The sequence below is a fragment of the Nymphalis io genome, chromosome 5 (genome assembly GCF_905147045.1).
Source record: "Nymphalis io chromosome 5, ilAglIoxx1.1, whole genome shotgun sequence".
NCBI lineage: Eukaryota > Metazoa > Arthropoda > Insecta > Lepidoptera > Nymphalidae > Nymphalis > Nymphalis io.
Window position 1 is genome coordinate 8,232,602 of NC_065892.1, and position 16,068 is coordinate 8,248,669.

At 30.8% G+C, this 16,068-nt stretch overlaps 2 protein-coding genes across 4 annotated transcripts in view; one reads left to right on the forward strand and one right to left on the reverse strand.

The window, feature by feature from the left end:
* Positions 1 to 16,068, reverse strand: part of LOC126768458 (synapsin) — a 66,444-nt gene that overhangs the window by 27,648 nt on the left and 22,728 nt on the right. The window lies entirely within an intron of this gene.
* LOC126768461 (tissue inhibitor of metalloproteinase) overlaps positions 1 to 16,068 on the forward strand; it is a 36,446-nt gene that overhangs the window by 13,325 nt on the left and 7,053 nt on the right. Inside the window, exon 2 of one of the 2 annotated variants that reach the window (XM_050486577.1) lies at positions 1,650 to 1,723. The exons of the other annotated variant lie outside the window; for it this stretch is intronic. The gene's annotated coding sequence lies outside the window, so the exon portion shown is untranslated. The remainder of the gene's footprint in view (positions 1 to 1,649; positions 1,724 to 16,068) is intronic. 2 annotated transcript variants of the gene reach the window in all.

Sequence of the window (16,068 nt, forward strand, 5' to 3'; positions counted from 1 at the left end):
TAGTAATATTGTCAGCGTTTTGAGTTGTATTATGATACAACATTTGATTTGCATTTATTTATGGCTTTCGTTTCTTGTCATGTCAAAAATATAAAAAATTAACGACGCGTTCGCGAAGAATGCGATCCCACCCAAGAGCGTCAGAAGACGTTTAAGTGAACGCGACAATTTTATAACATGGACGATTTAACTTTACGTGTTATTTAATAAGTATTGACTTTATAAAATCATTTAAGCTTGTATCATATTATGATATTTTCAAAAACAACAAGTTATTTTTATTCTTACCAGATGACAAACATTTTATTTATGTTCCTTTTATGTGACTTTAAGTTAATAAATATTTGACACATCTGTTTGGAGGACTTTAGATGTAGATATATGTAAATATATATATAAATTATATAAATTTGACTTTCAGTTGAGAGTTTAACTTGAAGTGTACGCAAATATTTCCGCGTTACAAAATGTATCAGAGAAGATTTATGTAACTTTCAAAATATTTGTAATCATAATTTTAAGGTAGTTTGCTTTAATTTATGGCACTGATTAGATGGAATGTAGGGCACTGCCACCAACACAACTCCTACAAACAAGCAAGTCATATCAAAAGACCGGATATTATCCACCAATTTAATTTGGTGCGTTAAGCCGATACGTCAACGTAGAGCACCATTAACTAACTAAATTTATTTAAAGATTTAAATAGAATCGTTTGTACCCACCGATTTGCTTATAACAAACAGTTGCCAAAGCTTATAAATAGTAAGTACATTTGTTTGTAGTTGGATTAACGGCGGCATTTAGACCTTGAGTTCGCTATATGTGGAGTTAAAATAAATGTAAAATAATAAACACATTTAACATCAAATAAAGTATATCAAATATTTTATATTAAATATTTAAAAATATGATTGTGCAATATAAGAATGTCGTTCAATCTGCATCATTTATGTACACACATTATTCATTGTACCGTGAAGCGTTCTTCATCTCCATAATGTTAACTATATTGACATCTTAGCGAATTCTATTGTTCGCTAACCTTGCTGTAATCGAGTTAAGATAAGCAAAGAACGTGGCGAACGAACGAGGTAATGCAAGACTGATAGAGGCGAGTCAACGTGCATAAGATTAACAAGATAATGATCGCTTAGCTAATCTATCTCAGGGCATATTTAGAGGACGTTCAAAGTTGAAATGTATCATCCTGTTATTGGTCTGAACAAATAAGAGAATCTATATACATTGACTACAAAAAAAAATGAGTTCAATATCATGTGAAATATAAAAAACTATTACACTCAATTTAAAATGCGATAAATTCTCATTAAAATCTATAAAACTCATTACCGAATACACAAACGAAATGCATTTAGCAATCTTATTCTACATGTTCGCGTAGAAACTGGGGTAATGATCGTATGCTTTAAGTATTCAATGGCGCCATAAATTGAAATACACTATCGAGTCATCAATCGCAAAATAACGAACTGCTGTATTGTATGCGGCAAATGCACTAGGTGCAGCAGTCTATGAAGTCACGGCTGTAATGTGAGGTTTTATTCGGTTAGTAGTTTGTTATACGATATGTAGACTTAATAGACAATTCTGCGTAATGTTACGTCAGAAATAATCTCTATTTTCAGATAAATTGGCACGAATTCTCGAGACACGCGGTATCTGACATGGACCAGTCAAAGAGCTATCACAATATCGCTCCGTATGTCTCGCTGACGCTAGTGCTTAGTATACATATGCAAATAATGAATTACCTCGCCAACGTTAAGTCGCCCTTCAGTAATCAACTTTTAAAACTAGTTGCCATTATTCTTTTAATATCAAGGATTATTATTGAAACAGCGGATTATTTATAATGACACATTATGGAAACATCGAACGCCTCATTTGGTATTTAACGGAGGAACTCAATTTGTCATAGCCGAATGTTTATAGGTAAGGACAAACCGTGGGTATCGATTAATCATTTTCCTGTTTCGGTACTTTCAACAATGTTTATTTTTCTTGATATACAATAGTATAATAAAAGAAAAGTGATGTGATTCATATCAAACAATTAGGTACTCCGAGTTACAATTCCTCGAACCGTTAAAACATCGTTCATAGAAGTTCTTTGATTAATTTACAGACCGAAGTAACTGTGTAATAATTTGTAACATGAATCATTGAAACATTCCCATTGAGATTTGTTCTTGGACAAAATATCATCTGGAACATAAAACAGATTTATTATACATAATTTTAAAGACGTTGAATCACCTTTATAATTAACGATAGTTAATATTTTGTCTGACTTCAAAATTTCTCTTAAATCGACGTATATATAATAGCGATAATAGCGACGTCAATGTTTTATGTGTGTAGCTTCATATAATAGTGCAGTAGAGTAATAGCCGAGATGGTGAGAGTGGCTAAAACACGTAAATCTTAACTAAAGATTGCGGATGCAAGCCCGACTAACTTGTGTTTATTTTATGTTTATAATTCATCGCGTGCTTGGCGGTTAAGGAAAAATCGTGAAAAATGTATATCTACCCAACCCACATTCGAATTACACGGTGGTGTGACAAGCCTCACTCTCGCTTAAGAAGTTATTTTGGCCTAGTAGTGACAATGATCTTTACTGGGTGTTTTTCTATAGCTTCTTTAATAATATAAATAATAACACACGGCAATTAGATTTTACATTTAGCTAAAACCTTAATCAAAGGCGACTGAGCCTTGACATAGAACAGACATGAAACAGATTACCTTACATTAGCCAGGTGTCAACCGGTCACGCAATGCATCGCGTTTCACATTCCTCATTACCATTGTATGGAAGAGAAAATAAATGCAGATAATTATTTTAACTTTTATGTTTCTTTTTTCTATACTAATTGAATATTTAGTAACAACTAATTAATATGTACATATAATATGTATATACTTGCTGTTTTGTCTACGAATATCAAAACACAGAATTGTGTTTTTATTTATTAAGTTGCATAATGTGCATTGCGCATTTGTTTCAAGTCCAGAGAGTAGCGCGCGTCTTTATTTATGGGCATCGCCTCATTCACCTAATTTATTGTACAAAATATCGAATGCTCTCAATATATTAACGAGGTGTCTGTGGGCAAATTGGGTCGAGGTCGAGTCCATTACGACCTAGAGAAACGTTACTGTTAGAATTAGATTCGCATAATGCAAGCCGAGATATGCGATGTAAACAAAACGCTGCACGAAATTCTTTTAGTGCTATTAATATTTGTAATAAGGAAAATCCACCTTAGTTTTTGCAGTCATAAATCTTTGAATCACCGATGCGTTCAGAAAATTCCGTGTAAAATTTTACTTACATGTATTTGTCGGTAGAAATTACTTTAAAATATATTTTCACATTATTAATGTATAAAGCAACGTAACGAATTAATAATTGCACTCTACAGGTGCAAGCCTCTCTTCATCCTCTTTCGCTTAGGAGAAAGTCAAGGATTGATATAATATATTTAACAAATTGAATCGCAACTGACGGGATTATTCGTAATAAAATTCTATTTTCGAGTTGTAAGTTATTTAGATAAACTAATATATGCAATTCAAAATAATAAAATATATCATCATTTTTCTGTGCAATAATTTAAGTAATTTATACAATTTTATCCGTGTAAACTATCGATACAAACTTTCAATCGGTCCTCAAAGAAACAATTCCTTGTAACAACTTAAGATTACAAAGCTATTATATTTGCACCATAACCGTATGAAGGGCCCCTAAGAGGAGTCCCAGTCACAATGTACATTCATTTAGCGAACGACTAAACGGCATGTGTTGTAACTACGCCCTACCTAACACAGAAGCGTTGCAAATTGGTGAAACTATGCTAATATTCTATGAATATATGACACTTGGGAAAGCGGAAAAGCAATTAAACAATGTGTATAGAAACTGTACGTAAACAAATATGAAATGGCACAAGAAATCCTGCCAAATATAATAAGGAATCGTTTTGTAATGCGTTATTTAAACATGATTTACATAATGAGATTTTATTTTGGAAAATGAAGTCATATTTTATTCTCGAAAGGTATTCAAAAACATACGCAATAACAGGTTGCCACCGCATTTGCAGGCGGCATAAGTAAAATTCTGAATAAGCCCTTCAAAGGCGGGTCCCACGAACAAAGGGTAATACGTCTTAAAATGGGAATTTTGAGCAGGTGAGGTCGCATCAGTCCAGGCTAGCGTTCACTTTTCTCCTCGGCGTCAAACAACATAAATAAACGAAGAAGGTTGAACGTTTTTTTTTATTTCCACCTGGTTTTATGCGCGAATGAATATCGTATTGTTTCGAGCATTCTTTCATAACCTAAACTTCGTTTTAAAGACTCAAGCGATCGTAAAGTCCAGTTTATGTCGGCACATTTCGAAGTCATCGGTCTTAATTTAGATGTTACGTAAGCATTTCTAGAATTTAAAATGAAAATAATATTATGATATTACGCATTTACCTTGTAAATGTTAATGACATAATAATTAATTAAACGCGGGTGTTTTGTACGGATTTAAGTATTATTTAAAATTTTATATGGCATAGCAATTATGAAATACATTCAATCAACATTTTATTCCTTTTTTTAGTTTTACCTTGTATGATTATTTACGAAAATAAAATTATATGATTTTCAAAACACGGTATATTTAATAAATATTATACAACATTTTAAAACTAATGTCATTTAACGAAATCCGTATATGTATATCTTCAAAATCTATAATATCATTTTATTTTGAACATCACCGAAATATTGATTCTGCTCAAAGCGATACGGTAGCGTCTAATTCAATTTCTAGTCACCCGATAATTTGTTGACAACGTGAATGTATTCACGTTCGTTTTTTGTAATGCGCATTCCATACATCAATCAATTTTATGTAATGTAATACATAGCTTTTAAGAATGTTATAATTTATTATGTTAAAATTTCAACAATAACAATAATAACAATTTTGAAATTGATTTTGTAAGCGGGTACACACGTAAGATATTTTTATCTGCTTATAATTATATTAAAACTAGCACAACGAATCGCGGCTTCGTTTGTGAAATATTAAAAAGATATTCTTAGTATCTAAATCATCCCTAATATATGATAATATTAAGTTATCGGTAACCTCAAAAGTACGAAACTTTAAATGATAGCCCAAAAGGTCTACACCAATATTCAAGTCAGGACATAGCCTAATATTTACTTCATTTGTAAATAAACTAATTTTATTGATAATATTTTAAAAATCGAAAGTTCGAACAAGACTATTTATTTTTGTAATTTTCCTAGCTTGCTGTTACATAACTTTATACAGTCTAAATACATTCATCATTATTTATAACCAGAAGTATTAACATGTTTTATTAAACGTCAATCTAACTTGAGCGACACAAATCCTTTCACGAATATAGTTGAACTACATTTATGTGACAAATCGCCAAAGTCGATGACTGCTTAGTCGACATCAAAAGAAATATTTTCGAATTGAAATGCGGATATGTTTTGCGTAGATGCATTTGGTAGACATGTTATTTGTTATGCAAGAATCGCAATTCACATATACGACCAATACTAGTTTATCGACTTGACAGCATGTTCGTTTGTTAAATGTTTGATTTATGACCTGAGGCAACGACAGGAAGCTAACATCTTCCATCCTTTTACGACTTCGGCAATAAAACGCATATATGTTCATTTTACCAAAAAATACAATTCTCTTCATTTTTTATATATAATATTTGTAATGATGAAAGGTTTTTTTTTCATTTCAATGTATTGGTTTGGTTGGTTTTCGATTATTACAATTTAAATTACTTCTCAACATTTCACATTACTTTATATATTTTTGTAAGTCTCCTATATATGCTAATATATTAAAATTAGATATATTTCATATATCTAAGATAATATTGTATGTATTCAATGAGATGACAAAAATGCAACAATATTATTTATTTGTTTTTTTATTAAAGGTTGGCTACGTAGTAAGTACCATTGTATCGTGCACTCGAAGGCGCTTATCGTATTGATTGATGTCAAACCTGAATCTAGTTTTATTCCTTTTACCACAATTTCTGCAATTATAATCTCAAGCTTAAGTATTGCAGATAGCCATAAAATTGCACGTCATTTTTGTTTCTTCAACTGAAATATTTTTTTTAGTTTTTTTTTTGTTGTGTCTAAACCGTTCAAGGCGGTTTTGGTTTAAATATAATTCATTAAATTAGTTCGCAATAATGCTTACGGTGGCGACCTATTTGGGCAGCGCGTGGTAACGCTTGTTACTTTGAAGTTAATTACACTATTGTCACTGTTATGGAGTTGTAATTTTTCGTGGCTGTTGTATCATATATCCAGACACATCGATCAACATTGATAGGAGTCCGATAAATCAGCATCAGTCCGTTGAACAAGTGGACAACCTTGATTATTCGAGCAAGACGATGACTCAGCCACTACATTAATGCGTTCTGCCTAAAGCTTTAAAGCATAAATTTCATAATTGCAGACACGTAGACAATGCGAGAACAAGTGAGAGCGGGACCCCATGAATAAAAGATGTAAAAACCGAACGATACTTCCAGCAGATAGAGGACACTCAAGCGAGATAGGGCACGATTTTATTTTTACATCGTCCAAGCGTTTCAGGGTGAACCGCGGCCAGACGATAAGGAATAAATAAAATATCATTTTGTTTAAATCCCCATTATTGTAAAAGTGCCTACGAAGGTGGCACTTGAATTGAATACGGGCTAGGTGAATTATTTTTTTCACATTTTATAACTATACTATTGACCATTTTATTATGACCGCAATATGCCCTTTTCGTTACAATGGTCATACTATAAGTTGGAACTCATTGTAAAATATATATTTTTTATTAATAGCTTAACAAGAAACAACTGCAATCTTACTGCGATTTGGATAAAACATAACAAACTAAAGGTATTTTTTGTTATTTCTTTATATTGTCATAATATTTATTATAATCAATTAAACCTTAATAAAATATATAAATCATACATGAACTATATATGTCATCATAAAATCCATATCTAAATAATTATTATGTTCATTTGTAATCGATTACCATATTAATTGAATATAAAAATAAAAACGGGCGTGGGAATTATCGTATTCCGTAGTAAATAACATGAATACTGGCAACATACTAAAAATATATGGCAATGAATCATAGCCCATTCAGAGAGCGACTGGAATGACGCAGCTTTACGACCCGCCGCCACGATAAAGGGAGTTTCTACGAATTTCGTTGGATACGCATTATTTTTAATCATATTTAAAGGATTTCTAACATTTAAACTAGTACATAAAACCTTTAACGGCGATAAATTCGTATCCAAATGTAAATAGGCAAAGGCTAAACATTTTAGGGTCTTTTTCTTCACTGTATGTCAACCGTTTTTTTTATTGGTATCTAGTGACGAGTGTTGTTATCGATTAAAAACGAAACTTGCAAACCCATATATTATATGATTTCCTCAAAATTTAAATTCGGATTGTGGTTGAAACTCAGCCCCTGGGCGAACACTAACTAAAATTGCTCATTTACAAATGTTTCCATATAAAGACGTAAACCACAAATCTCCATAATATTAGGCAAAGTAAGTAATTTAGCAAAAAGTCGAATTTAATTAAAACTTGGGTTAAAATACCCTTTGGCCATAATTATACTATATGAAAAAATATATACTGCATATTATTTCATACACGAGTATCTTAAAAGCATCATGGGTGAACTGTTTTCGTGGCTTTAATAGCGTTAATTTGATGCTACGTAATTATTTCGAGACGGATTCATTACCGTTATTGACAGCAACCTATTTAACGTTCTTTTTTGTTTTACGTTTGCCTTAAAATAAATATGAATGAGCAGAAGAATTTTAATGACAATCTCGTTGGTGATAAACTACATTCATATTCACTATCAACACTGTCCTCGACTTCGCCTGCACTTTTAGCAAACATGTACTTGCATATACATATAATATATTTTTCACTAAATAATGTAGCAAAATGTACACTTAATAATTTCATATTATTATTGTTTAATTATATATTTCGCAAACGTTGCGTTATTTGAATATAGTTAAAAGAAATACTGCAGGTTTCTTTATGATTAAATGACGTAGTATTAAAGCCGAAACTTTTCCAACGAAATAATTAATAAAATCCCAGTAAAGGGATTTGTCCATTTTTATTTTCTGATGTAAAAAATACTAAACTGAACTATTTGTAATTTTTTTTAAAATATCTAAGCGGACGGTTAAATGGGTCACCTGATGGTAAATGGTCGCCCGTAGACATTGGCGCTTTAACCGTTCCTAACATCGCCAATACGCCACCAACATTAGGAAATATGAAGTCCCTTGTGCCTGGAGTTGCACTGACTCACACACCCTTCAAACCCTTCTAAGTATTGCTGTTGTTGTTGTTATGTATTTAACATTTTTGAATAATAAATTCAAATAAAATCATTGATAGATAGTCTCCCTACAATTTATTTGTGTTTATAAATAAAATCCCGATTAAATATGGTGTGATGACATTGATGTATGTTCAAGTGGTTTCAATAATATTTTCTGATGATGACATGTGTACGAGTGGACTTATAACAGGTAAAAAATGAACTTTCCGACTAGTTCTAGTTGTGTGTTATCGATATATTTTGAATAAGACATGTATAACAAAAAAGGAGTACTATTCGGCTTCCTTATATTTGTTATGCAAAATACTTGCCAAGTGCGAGTCGGTCTTGCACACTTAGTGTCCATCCTTTTGGGTAGGAAACTTTATATAAAATAACTCAACTATTAAAGTAACACGTAGTAAATGTACTAAGGTTAAGGACTCATATTCTCATGACAGGACAGTTGTGACGGTTGACGGTTTATTCCATCACGCTGCTCCAATTTGACTTGGTGGACACATGTGGCAGATTCTTCGTCAGATTATCCGACACATGCAGGTTTCCTCACGATGTATTCTTTTACCGTCGAGCATGAGATTAATAATAAACACAAAATTATCATGTGTTTGATCCACACGACAATTAAGTGATCCTTGCCTGTGCTTAAAGCCTTGAACCCGCAATCTTCCTTTAAGATTCACGCGTACAAACCACAGGGCTATCTCGACTCACTAATAAAAAAATGGTTACGACTATACTACTAACACAGCTATATCTCTATGAGTTATTTTTATTTTACTAACTAAATTGTATAATTATCGTATGATATTAATTATGTTTCATAAAGATGAAATCTCGTTTATAAGCTATGATTATGTTGCGGTATCGTCAGAGGTATTGGAAAGGTTGTTAGGCGCGAAAGTTCTTAACAGAGTTAATGCAAGGTGCAAGATCAGTATTACCACTATACGGACTGCTTTCGCTAGCAAATGGTATATAAATATATGCAGTTCGCTATTAATCGTTGCACTGTATTGTAGGTCTTATATTTTGAGTCACAAAGATTATAATACTTGAACTCAAATATTATCATAAGTCTATACGATTTTTTCGATTGGTGATATTTAATATATATATACATAGGCGTGTTAGTATGAAGCTCCCTTCTTCGTCAAATACAAAATATAAGACTTACATTACAGCGTAAGGAATCATAAAGTCATAAATATTTATAGAACTTATTCATATTATAATTGTTTGCTTTAATTTAAATTACCGATTACTTATTCATCGTATTTTTTATTTTTCATGTTTCATAATACTTTGAATTTTATTTTATATGAATGCATTTGTTCTTTTATAGAACTTCTTTCCGAAGGTTGTATGTGAGAGATAGTTAATCCTGTTATACAGAAGGATTAAAAACTCATTACACATACTCCATTGGTCAGCGACTAGTTCAGAGTCAAAATAATATTATTTTATATGTTTTTTACACAAATGTGAAGCTACTAATAGTATTTATGATATTATTGACGTCATATTTAATTTTCTATATTTAGAATTCAAATTTAGAACACAATATAGTTTCTTGTTTTAAGCTCAGTCAAGTTGCCGAAAAGAAGGGCCTATACCCGAAATAATTTAAGCTAAAATTGTGTGAGTGAGTATAAATTAAATTTAAAATTAAAATGAAAGCCGATTAAATAAATTTTTGGCCAAGATTTTTTTCGGCCTTTAATGCTAACCCGACTGAGCTATGAATTTAGGAATTATGGTATTTTGTCTCTTAGGACATTAACAAGGGAAAAATAGTGACACGCCTTTTTTTATGTTAAAACAGATTTTTTAATACTCCTATTAAATTACAATACAATTCTTTAAAATAAATCGGGAATATTAAAGGGACTTTTCAACCCGTTTATACGTTAAAATTTGTGATTTCCGAAGTTGAGAATTTCAACGAAATTGAAATATTCTTATCCCATGAGAGTGATTTATAAACTAATTCGTTCGTCTAACCGAACACTCGTTAAGTCCATGGTGTCGTGATACTGATGGTTTCACATATTCTGTTACTGATGAAATTGATTCCCTTTACACAATGAAGCTATCACCGATCGCTTCACATAAATCGATGTGTTCTAAATCATGAACCGATACGGTTTTATCAATGTTGAGGACCCATTACAATAAGCGGATCGTGTTATATTGTCTAACATATATTTTCTCTTATCGTAATTGAAAGTTACTTTGACTTGTAATTATTTATTGTATGAATTGTTTGCTTTTTAAGATAATTAATAACAGATAATGTTTGTTATTAAAATGAAACTCGACCTTCTTCTAAGTCAATATGCTAAAATAATTTTTAATAATTGTTGTCACATAAAATCTAATTACAAATTGAAATTAATCTAACGAAAACTCTCTGCGAAAGTATAATTGAAATTAAAAGACATATTATTATACAGACTCAATTTATTCTATATTCATTTAATGTATTATATATATGATCAAAAACATTGTGTTTTTATACATTGTACAAACTTATAAATAGTATACCTATACCAGTAGAGATCGCATGTGTAACAATAGTAATAAACTTGCACGATGTGTCAGTAAACATTACCTGTAATGCTAACAAATAGAACTATTTTGAAACGATTCGCTTAGTCACAGTAGTATTTGGATGTTCCTAAAACAAATGGTTATTGCTTTATCTTGTAAGGAAAGTGTGTATACACGTGGGCGGTCGAGTTCCTTTGCTAAGTCTGTTGTTACACCGTGGGGTCAGCAGTTCACTGCCTCTTAGAGAAAAGAGACGCCGCAATGATTCATGATATTGTTTTTTAACTAACAGGTTGTTTATATGCTCGCATTTCCCGGTAATTGGTTAAAAACTCGATGTGGTTAAATTGAGGTAAAAATAAACTATAATATATAAAATCGGTCCGCAAATTTTTGCATCATTACAATTAAATAGGGATACACGTGTTGTAGACGTTACAACAATAGAAGCGAAAATTATATTTGTAACAAATTCGTATAAAATATATAATATTGTATCTATAAAAAAACAAAATTGAACGTCTAATATAGAATATTGCAGTGATAATTGTCAAAGGGCTCTTGTGTTGTGTGCAAATCAGGATATTTCGAAGACCCAAACATCACGAGACTACGTGAGTTGGCCGAACACCAAATACACTCATAATATTTCTCATTGCTTGACTAAACATTGCACAAAACGTACAAATTTATGTACTTTTGTAAACTTTCATGGCTCCAACATTCTCAGACAAACGTGGATATTTTACGGAAACATACCTAGAGTTATATAACAAATGGCATATTGTATTTATTATTGTGGAAATTGTGATATGTCATGTTTATAGTGTTATATTCCTGTTATATAGGCATAACAGTAAATATTCATTGCATAATTAAAAGGTTTTTTTATTGCTTTAGTTTTGACATAGTTTTACTGCCGTACACCACTAAATAATCACCCTTTTAATTTTATAATTTTAATTTTAAAAATTATTTTTTTAAATTATTTAATTAACAAAGACCGTCTGTTAATATTTAATCAAAATAAATATTAATCAATTAAAAAACAATTCATTACTTTACAATTACCTAATAACATTTATTTTAATAACTCAATGATATTTTAGTGAAAGTATATTTTTAGTTGTTATAATCCAATATAATTTATTAAACGCGGTTACATTAACAAAAACACGCATAATAAATCTCAATTTAATTGCCGAGACAGCTTAATCTTAAAATAACCAGTCATACCACCGGCCTATCAGATGCTACAAAAATTATTGCAATTATTTTTAACTTGTGCGCTGTCATAAACAAGAAATGCGATATCATATCGAGAAAAAGAAGACAATTGTTTACATGTTCTTACTTGAACATGAACTTAAGTCATTCTATTACAATTATATAATATCATTGATCCGGTATTCTACGTTAGTCGCATTGACAGGGGAATTTGTAGTGCATTGATGGCAACTAATCTTGCTGTCTTCTACAATAAGCCTATTATAACGTAATGCAACAAAATATGTAAAAAATAATTGTATCTCTCAATAACATTTCAAGTGCCAACGGAAGTCAATTTTTTTATCAATTATTATAGTTAAATCAAATTAATAATACAACTACATAAGTATTATAGCCCCGTATATATTAAAACTTAAATTTTCAAATTAAATAAGATACGAAATACTTGTCAGTCGATTTAAATAGATTTTGTCAACGATTTGATTGTTCTGCAAACGGAAATTCAATAAAATTTACATTAATAACATTCACACTACTGGAAATTAAAAAAGAAATAAAAGTTTATAATGTACGCTTAACCTTATTCTCTGATCCTTCAGTCTCATAAAACAATATTACTTTCGCTCTTACTCAACTTAAATCGGAGATGTAACACGTCATCGTATTTTAATTAAAAGTTCAAGAGTACGGCGGTTATGCATTTCTGTAGTCATCTTGTATATAAAAATGAATGTTAATATATTTGTTTAAGATTGTTAGATTTTGACACTGTTGAAACGATTACCATGAAAGATTGTACAAAGATGTCTTTTTTCATAGAAAACGGCTCTGTGCTATACACTTAGTTGTAACTCGCCACTAGATGGCACTGCAGCACGTCAACTTCTATACCAAAACCGATTGCCAAACTATACTACTGTATAACTTGTGTACACGATTGAGTCGCTTGCACTCCGGAATGTCAGCACTTTATAGTAGATTGAAACACCTACGGATTACGTTGAGTTACATTGTTATATGACAAAAAATGCAATGTAATTATTCCACAAATTATGTCGATGATATAGGTATACTTGGACAATATATTTGATAGTAAGCATCAGGATCATTTATTCTCAGAATGTTAATATAATTCTTTTGTCGCTTTAATACAATTTTATATCAAAATGTAGTAAGTCAGCATTGATATTAAAACAATGAGTAAAGCGGTTTGTGTATTTTTTTCATAATAACAATCGTGAAATAATAATGTTCAAATAGAGAATTATTATTTTTATTTTATTCGGTGTGCTTTCATATTATTGTTTTTTGGTATTAAACATATTAGGTTTAAGTTTTAATACAAAAAGTCATCTAATTTATTTTATAAAACGTCCTCCTTACCGATTTCGGTCATTCTTAACAGAGACTAGCCAACTGCGCAGAAGATATTATAGAGCTCAAGCGTGTGCTCAAACAGGCGCACTCTCTATTCCCACACTTTCATAATTCAACAACAAGAATATAAGCACAGGAACCACGATTTTACGTTCTACGAGTATGTACGCAGTAGCACTGTACAGTACACTACTTTTGAACTGTGGGTTGTTACTGAGATTTTTTGTCAGAAAACACAATAACCTTAATTTAACCAGGATTTGAACCCACTGCGAGATCTGCAGCCTTATAAGCTAACTACTGTATAAAAAACGCAGTCAGGTATATAAAATATAGATAAAAAAACAAACTAAAGTTACATAACAATTAATTGTCTAACATGAAACAAAACCTTTATTAAGCTATCGATATAGCTCAACTATGCAACATTTAAATTAATTGATTAATATACTTGACTTGCTAGATTGATTAATTTATTTAAGGTAATGATTGATGTGTCACGAATCAAAGAGAGATTTATTTAACGTGTCCACAACAACGACAGATGTGACACTCGCAAACATTGTTAGCGTTCTTTTTTTTTATTTATTCTCTTGTTTTATTTATTTATTTCCAAATCAAATGTCGTTTGTTTAGATAATTATCTGTTGCAATTAAAATGAATGTTGTTAACATTCAATATTTTTTAATTTTTGTATTTCATTTTATTATGTTATCTTAAATGTTATATTTTATAAAATGTATTAATTAAGCTCCGAAAGTTTACACAAGATATTTGAAAGTGTTGTTTAATTAAATAAAAACGCTTTATCCAAACGAGTTCCTAAAACCAAATGTTGATATTTAAATGAACGCAACCTTGCAATTACTGTGTCATTATTATTTTATACATTTAAATATACAATTACATACATGTTTTTTCCTTAAAACGAAATTAATTTACTAATCAGGATTTAATAGCGAATCTTGTTATGTGGTCATTTAAATAAGGCTATGTTTACATGAAGTAATTAAAGTCATTTTCATAGTGTGGTTAATTATTTTAAATTTATTTATCAGTTTCCTTCATGTATTATAATAAACAATGAAGCCATTCATGTTCTATGTATTGAAACCGCAATTCGGAAAATCGCATACCATGGCAAAACCACAAAATATGCGTTGTGTCCTCCATTATTAGTGTTATTAGAAACCTTTAAAATTACATAGTAATGATTACTTTCGTGTTTCATGCACATAAAGACGAATTCATGTATAAATGTTTTATACTTTCCTGTTAAAGGAATGTAATAAAAGCCCATAAATGTCCCACTGCTGAGCAAAAACTCCCTATCCTCTTGATGAGAAGCTTATTGCACTTTCGTGGCAAAATTACATCTGTAAGGTTTCTTAGGATATTTTCCTTCGCCACGTGAAAATTCAGCGGGGGTTGCCCGGTTCGAACCCGTAATATTCGGTTAAGATTCATATATTCTGGCTGGCTGGTTGGTTATCTTGGCTTTGTAGTAACTAAATATCCTTGTTTGAAAATAAAAATATCTTACTTTTGTGACTACGCATTTGTGGCGTTGAGAAATACATACATTATTTAAATTGTTGCGTGTTCTTTAAAAAGGATTACGTAAAAAATCGTGACAGCTATATGCAGTTAGGAGTCTATTAACCGCATTGTCGTATTCTTTGTAGGGAGCTGATCCAATTATATGGAGCTCAGAGCCGTCGTAACTTTACCGACTATTACGATTTATTTGACAGTTCATCTTATTTAAATGATCAATCGTAAACACAAACTTCTGTGGAATAACAGTGTTTCATCAGTACCAGTATGCGTTTCGTTTAATTTAATATTAAATTAGAAAATAACGCCACAGGTTCGTTCGCGAAAGTTTGAGAATATGATTTAATATAAACTCTAAAAAAATACCAATACAAACTATTCTATTTTACTTACAATTTTTAATTATATATTTTATTTTCTGTTTACTAAAACGCAATTACGATTAAATTATGTTAATATTTTAACGGATACGCGGTGTCAACGTCTTGTCAATCTTACATTTTGACAAATCCATCTCTGCATTGCACGTCTTGCACTTAAAAATAAATCGCGAAATTAAATATCATGACACCCACAGACATGCGCAACCTTAATAATGTATTCGAAAATAATGATTATCTTGTGTGAGAACTGCTTGATATATAAAAAATATTTTATTTTATTATGTTTAAAAAAAGTTTTTTTTATCTCGTATCAAATTTAGTTGAAGCTGACCCATGAATACCTCATGGGTTGTTATCCTCTTATTGTGGCGCCATTATGTTAAAAAAGTATCCTTAAGAATGTGTATAATGTTCAACGTTAGTAGTTTTCTTACATAACGTGCATTATCAATTGATTATTTTAT